This window comes from Cryptomeria japonica, chromosome 6 (genome assembly GCF_030272615.1).
Source record: "Cryptomeria japonica chromosome 6, Sugi_1.0, whole genome shotgun sequence".
Taxonomy (NCBI): domain Eukaryota; kingdom Viridiplantae; phylum Streptophyta; class Pinopsida; order Cupressales; family Cupressaceae; genus Cryptomeria; species Cryptomeria japonica.
In genome coordinates, this window is record NC_081410.1 from 6,388,255 (window position 1) to 6,409,204 (window position 20,950).

At 32.1% G+C, this 20,950-nt stretch overlaps 2 long non-coding RNA genes across 2 annotated transcripts; both read left to right on the forward strand.

Annotated features, from left to right (window-relative positions):
• The first annotated feature begins 1,857 nt into the window (after positions 1 to 1,857).
• LOC131077569 (uncharacterized) lies at positions 1,858 to 2,774 on the forward strand. The gene is made up of 2 exons (XR_009113602.2): positions 1,858 to 2,105; positions 2,221 to 2,774. It is a non-coding gene; the product is annotated as an uncharacterized LOC131077569 (long non-coding RNA).
• A 14,287-nt stretch (positions 2,775 to 17,061) lies between these two features.
• Positions 17,062 to 18,037, forward strand: LOC131077570 (uncharacterized). Its single transcript, XR_009113603.2, has 2 exons — positions 17,062 to 17,273; positions 17,560 to 18,037. It is a non-coding gene; the product is annotated as an uncharacterized LOC131077570 (long non-coding RNA).
• Positions 18,038 to 20,950: the final 2,913 nt, after the last annotated feature.

Below are 20,950 nucleotides of genomic sequence, written 5' to 3' on the forward strand. Positions count from 1 at the left end.
ATTTTAGAAGCAACCATTGCAAAAATAAATTGTTAATTCTTTTTGGTTAAATTGTCAACCCTATTAATCTTTTGAATGACAACAAATACTATTATAGATATGATAATATTTTGAGGTGGCAAAATTAATCAATTTGAAAGGTATTTCCACCTACAATGAAATATTTGCAATTGTTATGTCCATTTTATTTCGTCAACCTTTCTAAAATATATGTATCAATATTTTAATTGAATTTATTACATTAATTTTTTTGGTTGAATTTTAATCATATTAATGCCTTGAATGGCATTGAATACTATTGTTTGTATTATCATATTGAAAACATACAACAAAACAATTGTGCAAATATATGCATTGAGATCTAGCACCCAATAAGTTCAATCAATATTCATTTCATTGAGAAGATATATACAATCTTATCTTAAACAAAATATAGAAAAATCTTGATAGGAACTTCTCTTGTTTTATTTATATTCATATATTTTCTTATTATGTATTTTATTTTTCTTACTCTTCCAATCTTTCTATTCATGTTCTTTGTGTCTTCTCCCTTCTTTTTAGTCATCCAAATATACTAGGGGAGAGGGACTAGTAGTCATGAGGGCTAACTTCGTCAACATGTAGCCGTTACATGGAATATCGTAAGACCTACATTTTTTTTTAGAAATATAAAATTGACACTTATCTAGCTACAACTAAGGTTTGGAGGTGTGACTAATCATGCAACTCATAAAATATCACATCTAGTGCAAAGTGTCCAAAAAATGTCTTTTTAAAGATTCGACCAAGACTTAATCTAAAAATGCCTAGTAATTGAAGAAAAAATATCATTTGTTGTTAGTAAAATATCATATTTTTATTTAAAATATAACTTGTGCAGCACAAATGGACCAAATACGTATTAGTAACCATAAATATTTGTTATCTCTAACTTTTAAATCTGTCATAAACGGACCAATGGTTGAACACAAAAAAATATTTGTTGTTATAGAAAAAACACATTATCATATACATTGCTACCCCAATAGTTGTACACATAAGGAATACTTTTTTTCTACTATGACAACAATAGTTGTTTAAATAGCTATCTTATTTTATTAAATGAGCATCTTATTTTATAAATGACACACTTATAATGGATAGTTATGATATATTATTTCAAACAAAAATTTATTTATTTCACTTGTTAATGAATGTATATATGTAATTTTTTATATAACATTTATAGGTTCTTATGTGTTCAAATATAAGTCCATTTTGATCAACATTTGGATATTTTTTGATTTACAAATAGATTATTTATTTATAATATATGGTATAACTTTGTGGTAAGATGGGATATTATAAGCACGATTATATTACGACTATTGAACAATTACAATTGTATTACGACCATTGAACCCCGTACAACTACTGACCGCTCTCCCCTACTTGTTATTTTTCATATCTGTTTGTCCTAACCATGAATCACCAAATATGATAAAAAATATTAAAAAATGACAAAAAATAAAAATAAATAACACACCAAATATGATAAAAAATATTAAAAAATGACAAAAAAAATAAAAAAAAATAACACACAATCTAATTCAGAAACAGCTGATTCCATATCTTCAAACAGATATGTCATGTAAACATCTTTCTTGTACGAATTCATTAAAAATACAAGCTATACATAATTATTTGTCCTTGCAGGCCCCTACCCTGACAATGAAATGTTTTGATTTTAGTTGCACCGACCCATGTTTAGCTTGTACACACAATTCTTTTGACATAAATAAAGACTGTAAATCACTGTCAAAGTACAGACGATGGAGACTACTCACAGAAATACAAAAAATCTCCAAACATGTCATCACACAACGACTTGTTCACAACACTTGGATCTCACACATTTGCCATTGCAGTATATACTCTGCAAGTACTTTCGACTTTCCATCCACTTCCACCAGCTGTTATACACATGTTTGGCTCCCCAACTTCTACATGTTTAAAGAATTCATCTCACTGTTTGCAAAACAATTTGGTTCTGTTTTGTTGCAACTCTTTTTTCCTATAAATTTTGTCTAATTGTGTTAGTTTCATACAGGGAGTTCATAATCAGAGTAAGTTACATCTGCTGTTTCAGAATTATGTAGTTTAGAAACCATGTGTTTTTAGCTTTTGGAATTTGTCTCTCCTCTGTCTAAATATGAATTGTTCTGTAATGAATGTTGACAGGATGAATTGAAGTGCTTGTGCTTGAGAAATGGCAATGGAATCAAATAGTGCAGGAGGGGGGAAGGTGTTTTATGACCCACTTTATAGTCCAAGGCGTTTGCAGAATGACAACAGTAATGGCCAGTGTAGAAAGTTGTTTGATGATTTCAGTGTTGCAAATCATGTGCACTTTTTGAGGCCACACTTAAACTCAGTGAGTTCAAAGAGTGTGTTGCAGAGCCAGGACAACAAGTTACAGGCCAAAGAAGAAAAGCTTAATAAATGAGTTTAGCTAATTCTTCTGATGCTTGTGTTGGTGATGGTGATCAGAACTCATAAAATCATGGTGTATTTACATTGTGTATATAATGTCTAACAAGTCTATGTAGCCTTTTTCTTTCTGTTAAAGAAAATCAAAATGAAACTGTACCATTGAGCTTCTCATATGACATGGGGCTCAGATAAATTTAAGGTCTCAATGTATATAAGGGACAAGATACTTGTTTGGTTTGAAGTTTGATGGCGTTCTTGTAACAGCAGAATTTGAAAAGAATAAAGTAGGATGTTTCACTCTAGCTTTTGCTTATTCCTTCCTTCAATTTAGTTTAAAACTTTTGAAATACCATTCTTATCCGATGCAAATTTAAAAGTTGAGACTGTAATTGGGGTCAAAAAGACACAATTCTTATTCTCCTTTCTGGAAATGGGTTAAGTGGGTGATTTAATTAATTATGGAGGGGTTTATTGGGCTCTTGTCCACACTAAAAGGAGAAAAGTTAAAAATAAATGAATTTTGGAAGACGATATCGGTTTATTCTTATCTTGAGGTATCAAGGAACCACCATTGGAGAGAGCATTCAAGGAGGGGAGATGGATATGAGGCCATGATTATGCCATCCATTTGCTGAATGCCTGCACCATATTTAACTTCACCTGTAAATTTACTCACAAAAGTTCTGCCCTGAGAAGGTTGTAACATTGTCAGCAAAGAGACTTGGCTATGGTGAAGGCTCTAGAGAGATGGGGATACCTTCTAGAGCCACAATTTGACTTTTCCTACCAAAAGTAGTGCTGCATACCATAGGCATAAACCTCTTTTGCATAAACTTCTTTTGGTGAAGCTTTTTTCAGATTAGATCTATTAAGATCGCTTAAATTATATACATGATTTTTAAGTTTAAAAATGTTAAACTCAAAATTGACTAACATTCTCTAAACTTAATATATTTCTTAATGACACTATATATTCTTCCCCTACAGAATTGTGAGAACTTGCAACATGTCCTGATTAGCAGTAGAGGGTCTTCTCCCACAAGTGAATAAACAGCTCATTCTCATTCTCAATGACACCCAGAGAGGCATCACTAACGCAATCGTCATACGCTCCTTCAAATTTAAAAGTGATTTAGATTATTGTCTGGTCTGGATGTTGTAAATTTTACATGGAGTTAAACTCGTTAATGATTCTGAAAATGCGAAACAATTTTCTGTTTTTGGACATGCGAAACAGTTTTCTGATTCTGTAAGAGCATTTTTTAAGGGTGTTAGAATGTTCAATTAAAAGCTAGAGGAAGCTTGTACAGCTGTTATGGTTAATTTCAAGTTTTTATAGATTCTGAAGGGTATATGAATTTTTTTAAAATTTTTTTAATTTTTTTAAATCATTTTAATTGTTTATAGCTATTGTTTGGGTGGTAATTCATGGTATGGGATCTATTATAAAGTGGTCTCATTTCAAAGTGTCGTTCGATGATTATTTAAAGATGTCCTAATAACCGTGCACTACAACCACTCAAAAAATGACAAATACTTGTGCACAAAAATCCTAGTAGTCATCTCAATATCAATTTGAAAAGACCATTTTTAACCCTTGTGCGCATAACAAACCCCACCATGTTCGTCATGATTATCTAGACGCCAAAACAATAGCTATAAGTACTTAAATCACTTATGATTTTTTTTTTTAAAACATGAAAATTTGATGTATTATTTAAGAATTAAATAGTACCCTTACCCTATTTTGAATTTTAAAAATGTAAAATCAAAAATTCTTTTTGATATGTTTATTTATATTTGTACCCTTTCAAGAATTAACTCTTTTTAAACTCTTAAAGGAGTGGATAGAGTGGAATAAGGAAGAAAAAAAGATCACTATTGTATTGAGAATGGTATTTGTATTTTGTTTTATGTATTTTATTATAGTTATATATTTTATAGACATGTCATTATATATTTATCTCTTAAAGTTGTATAGGATTTATTTTCATCAATTGAGTGATTCGTTTTTAAGTTGTATTCTATTGTGGTAATGGATATTTGTTTCATTTGATATATTAAATTATGAAAATTACATGACACCCTTAACATTATATCATCTCCTTAAGTTTTTTTTATTGCATCTTATTTTGAATTTAAGATAAGGTGGAAATGAAGATGTTTTCCATTAATGGATTACAAGAAAATGTATAATGGATTTTTTTAAGAGATTTGATCTAAAGTTTTTTTTTTATTAATCTATGTAATAGACTTGTGGTGTTGCATATTGGAGAGGGGTTCTTTCAAACCCTTTTAATTTTAATTCCTCTTAGAAACTATAGAGAGAGAGAGAGAGAAAATAAGTATTTTTATTTTATTTTGGATAGTGTTAAAGGGGTTCAATCAAACTCTTTTGGATGTAATACATCCATTCAATTGAATGTGTTTGTGTGTACTTTTATGGTACTTGCTTCCTCTCTTTCGCACATGTAACAATTTTAGTTAATAAAACATGTCAATTTGTGTCACATTTTTGGATTCAAACAAAGTCATGCAAACCTCTACATATCTAGCAGCTCTTATTGTTAGCTTTTAAAACATGTGTTATTTAATTTAAATATAGCGTGTTAGCTTTATTGTTATTTCTATTATTTTTCTTTCTAGGTATTGCTCTGAGGAGTGACCTTGTATCCTATATTTTTTTGTGTGGATGTGTATATATTTATAAATTAATAGAAACTAACACACGTATTCATAAAAAAAAATGCAATTAACAAAAATATGTTAAAATAATTAATGATATCTATTTGGAATATTGATATAGCAAATTCTATGAAATTTTTTAAAAATGTATGAGATTTTGTATTAATGGACGTTAGTTTCAATTTTTTTTTTGTTGATACATACATCAAGAGAAAAATGCTATGAAAAATACGAGTCTAGATTTTCATTATTACTAATTAAGAATTAATTACAAAAATTAATAATTCTTTCACACATTAACTATTGGAGGTAGTGATCTATGTCCAAGAAATCATAATTTTTTAATTTTTAGTTCAAGTTTTGTCCTTGGTGTTTATAAATTTGATCTATGATTCATGGAAATGACCTTTGACCATGTATTTGACATTGGTTTCTGATAATGTGAATAAGGTTATTTCCTAACTAGTCATTAGTGGGGACCTATTCACATGCCAAATTTACTTAGGCCATAGGTGACATTCTAGAAATTAGTTATAACAGGGCCATGTTCACCTCATTTACTTTTAGTTTGCTAGACATTTAATAATTGCATTAGACATTTAATGTTTTTATTAAGGATAGTTTCTCATACTACATCTCCCCTTGCCTTTATAAGAAAGGTTGATGTACATTGTAACCTCTCCCATATCTCATATCTCAATATTCAAGCAAACTCATTATCTTACATGCTTTCTTGTGGAAGGCATCTTTGTTTTTTTTTAATTATCTTGAAGTTTGCAGCTTTAATACCACAAACCTTTTGTATTTGCAAATAAATAGTCATTTGATGTAAATATTTGGAAATATTTTTTTTGGTATTGATGTATACCTTTTGGAGCTTGTTATGCAAGGATGTTTGCCTTCAACAAGGCCCTATGATTGATTCAACAATTTTAATTTATTTTGGGCTTTGATTGTTGTAATTTATTGTATTTTTTTTCCTATAGTTGTATTTGCAATATATAATGTCAAGTGGGAGAATGTTTAGATTAAGGTGCCATTTACTATGAAATTTTATCTATCTTAAACACTCTAGAGTTACTTTAGATGTTGAGGATGTAATTGAAAAATAATTTGTAGTTAAGATTCCTTAAGAATATTTGCATTACTTGTCATATCATTCTTGGAGAAGTAGAGCAAAAGGTAGTAATTCTAATCTAAAGATTTTATTTAAAGATTTGTGTACAATTGTAGAAGATTTTACTGTAGTTGCTTCACCTTGTTTCTCAACAAAAAGGGTCTTTGGACGAGTTTGATAGAAATATTGTTGATTTTTTCTTGAGTTTTTCACTAATTTTTATTTCTATGAGCATTGTGTGTTTGTCAAACATACTAAAGTTAGTCTTGTTTATAAAAGCATCATAGTTACAAGATGTTGAGAAGATGTTTATTTGTATTTTTTGGGTGAAGTAGATATATACTCTCATAAAATCTCATTATGTTACATTTATAAACGATTACTCAAATTTTAATTGTCTTTAGTTTTAAAGACACAAACCTAAAGTTTTCTTTAAGTTTAAAATTTTTAAATTTTTGGTTGAGAAATAGTTAGATATGAAATAAAATATATCATGATTTTATAATAGAGGTAATGTAATGAAGTTAATTAGCGGAACAACTTCCTACACCGACCTTGAGAGGAGGGCAATACAATTTTTTTACAGATCTTTACAACAATTACATAAAATTAACAGAAATAAGCATAAATAGCATGCATTCTATAACATAGTGATTTACATGGAAAAAATACTTTTGAGAGGAAAAACCCACACTCCAAAAGCTGTCTGATATATTATTCAGAAATCAACAACAAATTGCAATATACTCTAAGAGAAAGATTCTCATAGTAGTATCACCAACAGAGATTTAGAGTCAATTCAACAACTATAATAATCTTACACTTAACCTCCATCTCACACACCTAATATATAGAAGATACAACACATGAAATCATCAAACAATATTACAAAATCATGGGCTGAAACCACCCAAGAGTCACACCCATCTTATCTCCAATACAAGATGATCTATGATGTGTCAATACACAAACCAACAAGCCTAACACCCTTTTACAACTCATTTTTGTGTCCATCACGTTTTTTATATTTCCTATTTTAGGAGAACAAAATTTTGGAGGCCATAACCTTTGAGTCGGATATTTGATTGATGAATCATTTGAAGTGCCATAAAGCTCGCGATGTTCTCTATCAATCTATAATCTTTTATGCTAGTTACAAATACTTTCGGGCTATTTCAGAGGCTCTAAGGCCATGGAAATTGACTCCAAAATTTTTGTTTGTAGCTTTAAAAAATGGAAACTTTAATATCTTGAAATTTGGACATGAACTTGCAATGTAAATTTACTGACATGCTTATATAGAAAATTCAAATCTTTGAATAAAATATCAGACTAATTCATTCTCAAATGAAAACTTACTATAAATATTAACCTTATATAAATACAAGGTTGAGATACCATTTTCCTAACATTCTCACACTTGTTGGACACCTTGCAAGAGAAAAGGGAAGGGTTCCAACATCATTGCTTAGTCAGTTGGGGCTAAGAGGCTCATAGAATCTGAACACCATGTGAACCCTCTATGCTCACAGGCTTAGTTAAAGAATCTACAACATTCGTCAAAGTCTCTACCTTTACCAGCTTCACCTTGCCATCCTCCACCATATCTTTAACAAAATGATGAACATAACTAAATTTTGCTTCTCCCTAACACTGAGGTGACTTATTATAAGAGAAAAAATAGAAATAATGAATTAACACTACAAGAGTTTGTTTCATAATAGACTCTTTTATTGAGCAGTAAAATGAAATTAGGAACATGGTGATTGCATTATCTTCTCAACATTCTCTGGAAAGATATAGTCAACACAAACTCTTCTTTAGTCAAGACTCTTGGGTAAGTGCACCAAGATGGTGAACAAAAAATCATACACCAAAAAAAAAGCCTAAAACGGATGAATGTGATTGTGTTTTCAATAAATTCAAAAACTATGTACGTGATAAGGCTTGGAAAATCCAAGCCAAAACTTGTACACATTAAAAAAAATAAAAATGTGTGTGCGTTTAAAGAAAAAGCATGTACGCATCATGTTTAGTAATAAAAACATGTATGGGTAAAAGTACAAAGTTGTGTCACACTTTTATAAAGGAAATGGCCAATGCTGATTCAACTTTTTAAATTAAATCAATAGAAAGTGAAATATATGTTTTGAATTTTGAAATGATGTAAACTAATCAAAGTTATATTCTTATGTCTATTTTAAGTTTGTAATTTTAATAAAAATTTAAAAAATTATTTGAATATAGTTTTTTATAAAGTAAACACTATAATTTAGTTGCTATAAAAATGTTGAATTTGAAGTTATAGAAGCCACCACACTTCATTTAGTAAAATTTAATTTTTTTCTTGAATTTTTTTTTGTATATTGATAACTTGAAACTTTAGTGCATGGATATATTGTTTACTATTTTATATAAATATATATTTTTCATTAAATTTGAAAAGTTGCATGTGCTGAAATATAACTATTTTCGATTCCCACCACCTTTTTTCTTAATTATTTATCCAAATCATAAAAGACTTATATCATCTTGACATAGATTCTTTTCTCTACTGCATCATATTTTTTTCAATTTTTAAAAATAAATTTTAGTATTTTTCCTTGACAAGATAATCAACCTTATATTTTAGTGCTGATGACCTACTTTCAATAAAAATAAAATATAAAACATAAAAACTAATTAAAATATTAAAAGATATATATTTTAGAAAATTCACTTATAGATCTGTAAAAGGGTATTTTTACATTTCAAAAAAAATATTATTTATAAGAGTAAGAGTTGTTGAAACATCGAGTTTTTTTTTTTTTTGTAATTAGACCAAAAGTAGTATAAAATATACATTTAGTAGACACTTCCAATTGGAAAAGTTGTGGCCCATATATAACTTAGCTATAATGAATCTATATAGACCATATGTTTGACTAAAATTAATTTTTAGTTAGAATTACTTAAATTCACTTGTGCTGATAAGTTAGCCTGAAACGTGACACAACTTTGTGCTTTTACCCGTATGCGTTATGTTTAGTAAGAAAATCACGTACACGTTTTGCTTACATAAAGTTAGATTAGTAACATGGACTTATATGGACTTTAAGTTATATTTTATTTATATATTGTTAGGATGTTTCAGAGTGGTTTTAGATTTCTAGGAGTCATAATGTAGACTCTAGATATTAGGAGATGTTATAATTTTTCAAACTTGGTCAAATTTCAGTAATTAGTGGGCTTATATCATCATTCACTTTCTATCTCTCTATCTCATGCTCTTTGTCTCCTCTAAGCTCTATACTTATCTATTTTCCTATCTCTCTCCTCCTCTCTTCACCTCTCTATATCTCACTCTCTCCTCTCTCCTCGAACTTTAGATCTTATAATTTCTCAGACTTAATCAAATTTTAGTAATCACTAACTCTCTCTCTCTCTCTCTCTCTCTCTCTCTCTCTCTCTCTCTCTCTCCATGTCTAGACCTATCACTCCACCTTTCCCCTTCTCTCCCCCATCTCTCTATCTCACTCTCTCCTCTCCTCCAAGATTTAAACCTCTCTCTCTCACCCTTCTTTATATCTCCCCTTCGTTCTCTCCAGCTACTTATCTCTATCTACCCAACCTCTCTTTATATCTCCCTTTCTCTCTCTCTCCCTTTATCTTTGTCCTACCCTCCCATGCTCCATCGTTACTTACCTATCTCCCCTTTCCCTCTCCACATACCTCTATCTCCCTTCCTCCCTACCTCTATTCATCTTCATAAATATTTCTCTCTACTTCTGTCTCTCTCACTTCCTCCCTCCCTCCCTCCTTTCCTCTCTATTTTTCTTCATCTCACACTCTTTATCTCCCCTTTCCTTATATCTACCTACCTCTCTTTTCATCCCTATCTACTTTTAACTCCCCCAACTCTCTCTCTCTCTCTCTCTCTCTCTCTCTCTCTCTCTCTCTCTCTCTCTCTCTCTCTCTCTCTCTCTAAATATCCCCTCCACTTATGTCTATCTTACCCCTCTATCTCTCTCTCCTTCTCTTTGCACCTCTCTCTCTATCTAGGTATTTAGATAAATAGTTTATGGGGGGGGGGTGCAAAAAGGTAGGTAGACATATAAATAGAGAGAGAGAGAGAGAGAGAGAGAGAGAGAGAGAGAGAGAGAGAGAGAGAGAGAGAGAGAGAGAGAGAGAGAGAGAGAGAGAGAGAGAGAAGTGGTAAGGGGAGGTTTGGGAGATAGAAGGAAATATAGAAATAGAGGTCTTGTAGGGAGGGAGATACATATAGAGAAAGAGAGAGAAGAAGAGGGGATCTATAGTGATAAGTTGAGAGGGAGGAAATAGATAGAGAGAGATGGAGAGGGAAGGAGCTCGAGAAAGAGATAGGTGAGATATACAAAAGTGGAGGGTAGACTTGGAGTGAGGGAGAGAAGGAGAGCTATTCAAAGAGAGGTCAACTAGATAGATATAAGTAGCTAGAGAGAGAGAGTATGGAGATGGAAGGAGGGAGGGAGAGAGATAAAGGGAGAGCTTGAGAGAGAGAGAGAGAGAGAGAGTGAGGTGAGATAAATAGTAGAATGGAGGGAAGGAGGTAGAGTGTTAGGGGAGATAAAAGTAGAGAGGGATGAAAAGATAGGTATGTAGAGAGAGGGAGAGGGGATATAAAGAGAGGAGGGAAGATAGATATCCGTAGAGAGAGGAGATAAATACATAGAGGGGGAGGGGAGATAGAGAGTATAGATAAATGGGTAATATAAAGAGGTGGAGTAAAGAATACCTCTTCTTCCCTCCCTCTCTAAATGAATACCTCTCTTTCTCTCCCTCACTCCAAATCTCCCCTCCACTTTTGTATATCTCAGTTGTCTCTATCTCCTTCCCTCTCCACCTCTCTTTATTTATTTTCGCCCTCTCAACTTATCACTATCTCCCCTCTCCCTCTCTCTCTCTTCCTCTCTCTATTCATACATACCTCCCTCCTTCCCTCCAACTCTCTACTTACCCATCTATCTATACTCTCTATCTCCTCTCTCTCTTTATGTATTTATATCCTCTCTATCTATCCATCTATTTTCCCTCCTACTCTCTTTATCTCCCCTCTCCCTCTCTCTACCTAATTCTATTTCCATCTCTCTCTACTTTTATCTTTCCTAACTCTCTACCTCCTTCCCTCCATACTACTATTTATCTCTATCTACCCGACCTCTCTTTGAATACCTCTCCTTCTCTCCCTCACTCAAAATCTCCCCTCCACTTTTTTATATCTCACCCATCTCTATCTCTCTTCTTCCCTCTCTATTACCTTTTTCTCAACCTACATCTCTCTCCCTCCCTACCTATATCTCCACCTCTCTCCCTCTCTCTTTATATTTATCTCTACTTATCTATGTCTACCTACCTTTTTGCACTCCCCACGTACACTATTTATCTAAATACCTAGATAGATAGAGAGAGAGGTGCAAAGAGAAGGAGAGAGATATAGCTAGAGGTGAGATAGATAGAAGTGGGGGGATATTTAGAGTGAGGGAGGAAGGGAGAGGTATTCAAAGATAGGGAGGGCAGACAAAGATTATTAGTTAGAGAGAGAGAGAGAGAGGGAGAGAGATTTGGGGAGGGGGAGAGAGGTGAGATACATAGGAGAGAATGTGTGTCATGTATTTAGAGAACATGAGGGAGATATAAAGAAGGGTGAGAGAGATAGGTTTAAATCTTGAAGGAGAGGGGTGATAGGAAGAGAGATAGGTCTAGATATGGAGTAAGATAAAGTGAGTGAAATAAAGAGAGATAGAATGATAATAAGAGCTTAGTGATTATTGAAATTTGATTGTTTGAGAAATTATAAGATCTAGAGCTTGGGGAGAGAGGAGAGATTGAAATATAGAGAGGTGAAGGGAGGAAGAGAGAGCAAAGAAAATAGATAGGTCTAGAGCTTAAAGGATACAAAGAGCGTGAGATATATGTTGGCATTATGGATGAATTAATTATGTTTTGCATCGATGTCTTGTCATTGATGTCAACACTAGCTGTTATGGATGGTTAATGGTAGATAGGTTTTGGTTACCGACCGAAGATCTAGTGTTACCAGCAGAAGAGACTATTTGTTGGACACTTCCGACATGTTTGGATCAATGGAGTATGTTTGATTCCATGTGTTACATGCTCTTGGGACATGTTTTGGTCAGTTGGTATTGACTTGGTATTCAGATGCTATCATACATTCTTGTAAACCCTTACTGACATTGGTTTAAGGTTTTACCGGGAGAGCTTTCACTGAGGAATCGTGACAGGATGCATAAGTAGTGTTGGTGCGACTTCTAGATGGATTTTAGGATGCTAAAGATGTTCTTTCATTATGCTTCAACTGCTTGGAGACATTGCTTTGGCGAGGTGGACCCATAATAGGTCTGGTACCTATTTAGGTTATGGACCGGTATCATGTTAACGTGTACTCTACACATTACTGGGATGTTTCGAGATGATTTATGGATTTTTTATTGTTGTTTTCATCTTAAGCCGACATGGCATATCATTGTAATATGGATTTATGTAATGATCTTATTGTAATATCTTTTAGGTGGCTGACCTAATTGGTTTAGGCCTTAGGGTTGATATAAAATGATGTAAGATCTCATTGTAGATTGGTGGCATGAAATGTAATGTGTGAATATTGCAATATCATTTAGGCAGAGGATTAAGTCGATCATAGGTGATCGAATTGGGATAAAGGAAGAGGTCAAAGGCCTCTGGTATTGAGCTTAACCGAGACTATAATCAGGCATGGTAGATGCTATCTCTAGCAGTTCACTATTTTGGATTATTGTCCATTTATCTTGAGTTGGTTGTTGCCTCTCTGTAGTCAGTGATACTCTTTTGTAATGAGCAGTACACTCTAGGCAGTGTGCCTTCCTGCATGTCCAGGCCCCTCATTGTATCACATACTTTCTACAAAAGTATCATTTGACTGTGTGTAGGCTTCCCACCGTGGTTTTTCCCTTTTTGGGTTTTCCACGTACAAATCGTGGTGTTATGTGGTATGGTTGCTTTGCATTGATTATTTGTTTAATTATTTAGATTGTTTACCGGTATCTGTTCCTACTGGCATCTGTTTCTGCTTTACCGGTACTTGATCTGTTTAAAGGTTATTAAGTGGAATAAATGTTATAATCTGTTAAAAACTGATTCACCCCCCTCTCAGTTGTTCACTGGTTATCCTAACAATATAGAGATAGAAAGAGAATGATGATATAAGCCCATTGATTACTAAAATTTGACTAAGTTTGAAAAATTATAAGATCTCCTAAAATCTAGAATCTACATTATGACTCCTACAGATCTGAAACCACTCTCAAACATCCTGACAATATATACAAAAAATATAACTTAAATGTTATATTTTATGTACATATCCTCCTGAAAAAGTAAGGAAATCCTAAATGAATTTCATATAAGTCCATGTTACTAGTCTAACTTTATGTATGCAAAACGCGTAGGCATTTTTCTTCCTAAACATAATGCATACACATTTTTTAATTTATTTTTAAACCCGTACATGTTTTGCCTTGTACTTAGCCTTGAATAGCAAGGCTGAGGTTTGGGAGCCATATTTCCCCCCCTTTTATGTGTTTTCTTCTTTCAATTTGGTTTCTTAACTTCATTATAATCAGATTTACAAATTATCAAGTGGGTATTTGTTAAAATTGCCACCATAATTTTACCCATCTTCTGAGCTTTCTAACCATATAATTTTTTTTCAAAATTTGAACAACATTAACATATTTATCTTGAATTTCTTTTACCAATGTCTCCAGAGTTCTCATAGATAGACATGTACCATTTTTTTAATAAATTTTGAACTACTTGTTCAAACTGGAAAACTATTATATATTATTGTTCTGCACATTAATTTTAAAAAAAATTAAATTTTTGATTATTTTGGTGCAAGTTATGTGACACACACGAACAAGTGCCTGATTTTTCAGGATGCGTCCACTTTGAAAAAACATAAAAAATAATACTCAAGAAAAAATTACACAAAAAAAACACTTCTAGTGCTTTCTCTTAACCATCTTTTTGCCAAAGGGTTTTTCAAAATACTAAATGCAACTATAAATGTTTTGATGTGCACGTTAGACATTGTTATATTTTGCTGAAAAAAATAGGAACACCTTTGTGTGCACAAAATATTTGACCCACTTAATCTTATCCAATTTTAAAAAACTTTAGTAATTTGGAAACTAGATTCAGAGTACTACAATCTTTGTTCTTTGGGTATCTTCAAATTTTAAGTAGACGAGTCTCAAATTGCTCCTCCAAGTTCAGGTTTAGTTGATTTCAGAAAAAAAGTGTCCACTTATACCCCCCTTTTTGTTCACCATCTTGGTGCACTTACCCTCTTCTTTAGCCAAGACTCTTATTCTCCTTGTTTTCTGCTCCCACACATGCTAACCGAGTTCCACCTTCTTTGGATGCAGATGGAGCAGAGATATGTCGGCTACAATCGACTCATGCTTCCTGCTACATGTTAGTTCTAGCAATGACATTAATCCACATAAATTAGCGTTGATGACATTTAACAACATATCACCCATTAAAACGTATTGCATATCCATATCAATATACCATATGCATATATTATAATTAGTATTAATATGGTTCTAAAGATGATCAAAACATATAATAACTCTGATAGTAATCTAGTAAAAGTTTGTTAAAGTAGTAGGAAAACAAGCGAACTCAAGACATTAACAGGCCTCAACAAGTTGCACCACTTGGGATAGAATGCATGATTCACACTAGTGTAGGACTAGAGTATGTGGCATAACCTAGTTTATAACAATAAAAATTCTCATACAAATTCTTCATGGCTTCTTAAATGCAAATATGGATTGAGATTTTAATTTCGGTTCTCTTTTTGTAACATTCTTCTTAGCAAAAATAAGAAGAAAACCTATACCAATCCAAATTGAATAATCATCTAAATCCTTCTCTAACTACATCAATCAATTTCTTGATTTAATTTGTTATTTGATTATTTTGTTTGATTTAGATTAGTTTAGGGTAATAGAAGAAAGTTGTTTAATTTTTTCAAACATAGGTAGGAATGGGAACATTGAATATGATTCATAATATTAGCCATACTATAGTTCATTCATATGTATTTGTTATGTGATTTGTATTCTAAATCATCTTGCAATGATATTCATCAATTATCATTTTTTATGCCAAATCTTTATAGATTTGATCTTTGATATTGTAGAGGAAAATAAGGAACCTCTATGATTAATTAGATGTCTAATGGACACATAGAACAATCAATATCGATTAGATTCTAAATTAATTGAAAATTTGGGAATGAAGATATGAATTTAAAAAGAAAAGTGATAGGATATCAAGTTTAATTATTTAAATTGCAGTTTGTTGTGATTGATTCTATAATTGATTGATAAATCATGACAAATGTGACATGGTTGAAATCTAATGTTAGATGGTTGTGAAAACTATGGATATAAATTGATTCATATATTTCTAATGTTTGAGATTAAATCATATTTATAATTTAGTTTGACTAGCATATTATCATTTAGTGCACAAAATCCCATTCTTTGTACTTGTGGATATCTTATTGTTGATTTTCCTTCATTCATATATTATATAAAATGTTTTCCTTCACATATGAATCTCTATAACTTATTAACCTTCACATGCACATGGTTTCTAGACTAATGTGGTGTTAAAGAACACCTTGGATATTCACTATGAGAGGATTGCCTTGTATGAAACAATTCTCTTAGTCAAACCCCTTTGTGATTTCACATGATTTAAGACACATAATATAGTTGCACAAAATGCTTAGATGTTAATGTAGTATTTGTCAATGATAATAGAGTGCATGGTGTTGCCACTTGGTAATGCAATTTTTAGGCTTTTTCAATGTTAGGACATGGTTTACTAATATCCTAGGGGCACACAATTTGAAATGTTTTGGCACACATGTTAATAAATAATAGTCAAAATTTGGAAATGTCAACTTTGAGGACAATTGATTTGAAATTTGTAAGTGTGGGATGTCACTATGTGCACAAGTCTATCTAAACTATATATTAACATCCACAATTCAATATAAGAAGGAAGAATTTTCTTTATAATTTTAAATTGCATAGACTAAAGTATCTATTTGATATGCAATTTAATCTTGCTATATAAAAGAATGAATATTTAAAACTCTCTTAAAATCTAATCTTCTTATATTTATAGATCTTATTCCTTATAATTTTTTATTGTATAGACAAAAATATATATTTGAAATGCAATTTAATCTTGCTATATGTTATTTTAATTATTGTGGATCTCTATAAAACCTATATCCTTATCACCATGAATCTTTTAATTTCTACCACAATTTGATTATAGTATATTTATTTAAGGATATCTTTCTTTACAACCTTAGCTGATTCCAGATTGCTTTTATACTCTGCTTTCTTGGATAGAAAAAGAAAAAGTAAAAAAGAACTTCATTCCGAATTCTTGGAGGATGAGCATACTGTCTTGGTAGTTGAAGATCTCAATCCTTATCGAATATTAAATAGATAGGGTAGAATAGAACTGTATTGTCTACCGACCAATTTGATCGTACATAATATTAAATTCAAATCCAAGAATAGATTAGCTTCTGAGATTATATAAAATGTTATTTACAGTCAAATTTGCCCATATCTGCAGGCACTGTGATGGATTGACAACAATTAAAACGTTGGGAATACGTAGTAAAGAAGGCACCGCCCCCATTGGATGTCAGATATACATCAGTGGCGTATATTCAATGTGTATATCCGTTTACAGTTTGTTACGTGTTCTCCACACAATTGCTTTTGATCTCTTCAACTTTGGCGAATGGGCAGATTCTCTTTTCTACACGCTTTTGGCTTCTTTATTAAGAAGCAAATTTGTGTGTGTGCTGTGTGTAGACAGGAGGAAATTAGATTCAGTGCTTCTGCTCTTCTAATTGTCTAGAAAGGCACGTTGTAAGGTTCTGTAGCGTTATTGGAAGCAATTTTCTTTTTCATAATTGGTTTTTCTTTTGAGATTTGTTATGGGACCTGTATAATAACTTAATATGGATAGATAGTTGTTTCGAATAGAAATTTTGTATCAAAGTTTTGGATCATATTTCGAGATCTATTATCTTGATTCTCATTATTATGATGATGAATTATGAAATGTAATTCAGAACGTTAAACAATTATCTATCTATATTATGAATTATAAAAATATCTTTTACCATTAATGTTAATGGGTCTTATGATTTTTGACAGGCTGCATTAAAGTGCTCGAGTTTGAGAAATGGCTACGAAACCAGATAATGGAGGAGAGAAGAAGGTTTTTTACGACCCAGTTTATAGTCCAAGGCGTTCACAGAATAATAACAACAATAATAGACAGTTGTTTGATGATTTCAGTGTTGCAAATCATGTGCACTTTTTGAGGCCACCGTTGGCCTCAGCGGATACCAGCAGTCTGCTGCAGAAGCAGAACAAGGAGAGAAAGGCCAAGGAAGATAAACCTTGAAAAATCAGTTTGGTCTTCTTCTGATGATGATGATGATGATCATGTTTGTAATGATGATATTAGGTCAGATCATCTGCTTACATTGTGTATATATTGTCCATATTAGCAGGGACCAGGAGCCTTTCTATGCTTAACTCAGATATGGTTGGAAACTCAATATTAAATTTTGAGCAGCAATCTTTAATGTGACTTCAGTTTCTTAATCCAGTAATGTTTTTGGAGTAATGTGTTTTATATAGTTAAATCTATTTTAGAGTTTGTTCAGTTGTTTCATTGATGTCTAAAATATCCAATATATCATTAGATTTATTAAATGAGATGAGATTTGAATAAGTTTTGGAAATATTTTAGATATATGTAACTTTATTTGATTGTGTTTATGGTTGAAAAGTGATCTTTAGATCATTTATTTGATTTCTTTGATGAATGTTTTATGTCCAAGGTAGACAAGAATATGAATCTATCTTTTTCAACCGAGAGATAAGTGTTGAGAGGTATCAAGGATTTGAATCTTGGTTGATGAAACATAATAGGAAAGTGTATTAGTAATATGGAGTAATTGATAAAATCTATATTAAAAAATATAAGGAGTGTGTATGACAAGGATAAAAGGCCATTAAAATCTCCATCTTATGTTGCAAGTTTATAAGAGGTCTTGCTTATATAAGCAAGGATGAGAGATAGAATTAGAAAATATAATGGCATGTTTCCCAATCCTATAACATGAGACAACTAACATGAATAAATATTAAATGACTTAGGACACAAGAAGTAAATGTGATAAGATAGTATAAGATCTCATTGACAATTAAGACTTCTAAGAAGTAAACTTAAAGATAAAGATGGAGATAGAGAGAGAGAGGAAGAGATAAAGAAAGATAGGGGAAATGGATATAGACATATGGGAGAAATGGAGATATAGAAAGATAAAGATGAAGATATGGAGAGATATAGGGGTAAATAAAGATGGAGAGATAAGGAGATAGAGATAAAGAGAAGGACGAGTGTAAGGAGAGATTGAAATAAATGACAAAGAGATAGTGACACAAATATATTGAAATACATGGCAAAGAGATAGAGACACAAATCTAGGGTCTAGGAAGAGAGAGGAAGAAATAAGGGGGTGAATTCACAAAGCTGGTTCCCACTTTTGCCAACGAAGGAATTTGGCGAAAGTGCGAACTTCGATTTTCTAGGTGTTCGAGCGAAATAGTGGTATTCGCTCGAACTACCCCTGGGAGTTCGAGCGAACCACATTGTGGACCTGGGTTCGCTCGAACCGCGGGTGACTTTGTACAGGCCAAAATCAAGCCTATTGGTTCGAGCGAATGGGGGTTCGCTCAAACCATAATGGATTCGAGCGAACCCCATTCGCTCAAAGTATTGTTCATTCGAACCCTCTAATTTGAGGTTTCTCCCAAAAAATTTCAGAATTCTGAAGAATTAATGACTTCGGAGCTCTGGTTCAAAGTACGAATGAAATAATCTTGATAACCCAAAAATATTAGATTGTAGTACTTAGAGCAAGTTTTCCAACGAGTATAATTTTGTTATATTTTGAATTTATAATGTTCTTATTTTTTTAATTTTATGGAAAATTGGTTTTTCATCGAACATGAACTTCTCTATTCAACGCATTGGAAAAAATAAGAAACTAATTCAAAAAAATTCTGAAAAATATCTATGCCCCTGGTATTGATGTCTTCTTTCTAACAAAAAAAAATAAATTGAATTTCGATTTATATAGAACAAGTTATGTGTTCAAAAGTAAACCTATGTCTAAATTATGACTAGTCGGACTTCAAAACTTTATAAAATGAAAAATATTGAACATATCACTATAAAACCAAAAGCAAGCCCTGGATATTGATGTTACAAAGCAAAATTTGAAAGAATTGAGTTTTTATCATTTATAGAAAAAAAGTTATACGTTTCGGGAGGCACCTCACTCTTAAAAAATGTAGTTTGTTGTAAAAAACTACTTTTCGAGGGAGACGAAATTTTTTTTTAAAAATCCTTCAAAAAAATTTGAAAAAAATGTATATAGAATCTAAAAACAAAATGCTAGAAATCACTAATTTACATCATCTTCAAATTTTTAATAGTTTAAAAGTTATAGTTCTCGGAAGTTGAAGATTATTTTAAAAATGTACATCTTAGTGTCAAAAGTGGCAAAAAAGTGGGAACCATTATTGTGAGTTCACCCAAGGATAGAGAAGGATAGATAGAAAGAGGGAGACATGTCAAGATATAGAAAAGGAGAGAAGAAGATAGAGTTATAAATAAAGATAAAGGGAGAGAGAGAGAGAGAGAGAGAGAGAGAGAGAGAGAGAGAGAGAGAGAGAGAGAGAGAGAGAGAGAGAGAGAGAGAGAGATGAATAGATATAGAGATAGAAAGAGGTAAGGGGAGATAAATTTATAGAGAGGGGATAGAGAGGAAGAGATATAGAGATATAAAGGAAGAGGAAGATGGATAGATAGAGAGACATAGATGGTTTGATAGAGTGATAAAGATAGAAATAGAGATAGAGAGGAACAAATAGAGAGGGAGAAAGAAAGAGGGAGAGAGCCAAGGATATATAGAGGGAGGATAAATATAGAGATAGAAGTAGAGAAAGGGAGATATGCATAGAGAGGGTGAGAGAGGAACGAGGGAGAGATATATCGGTCATGTATAGAGGGAGAGAGATATTGATAGAGGAAGATTATAGAGAGGGATAGCGGAGAGATAGAAAGATGGAGAGATGGAGGTAAAAATAGATATGTATAGAAAGGGATAGAAAAAGTAGGAAAGATGGAGGGAGAGATGGAATGAATAAGAGAGAGTTAGAGATAATGAGATATAGATAGACATGAAGATAGATCTATAAGGAGAAAGAGATAGATGGTACAAGAGTGAGATAGAAATGAGGTGATAGAGATAAGTAATAAATAGCTATAGGTAGAGGGAGGTAGAAGGAGGGAGATAAATAGAGAAAAGAGAGATATAGAAATAGGGAGTGATAGGGATAGAGGGGATATATATATATACAACAAGGAAGCCTTCTATGTTGATTTATGAAATTTTGTTGCTCTCCTTAGTACATATAATATAAATGTTTCATTATTTACTAATTTTTAGATGTTTCAATTCTTATT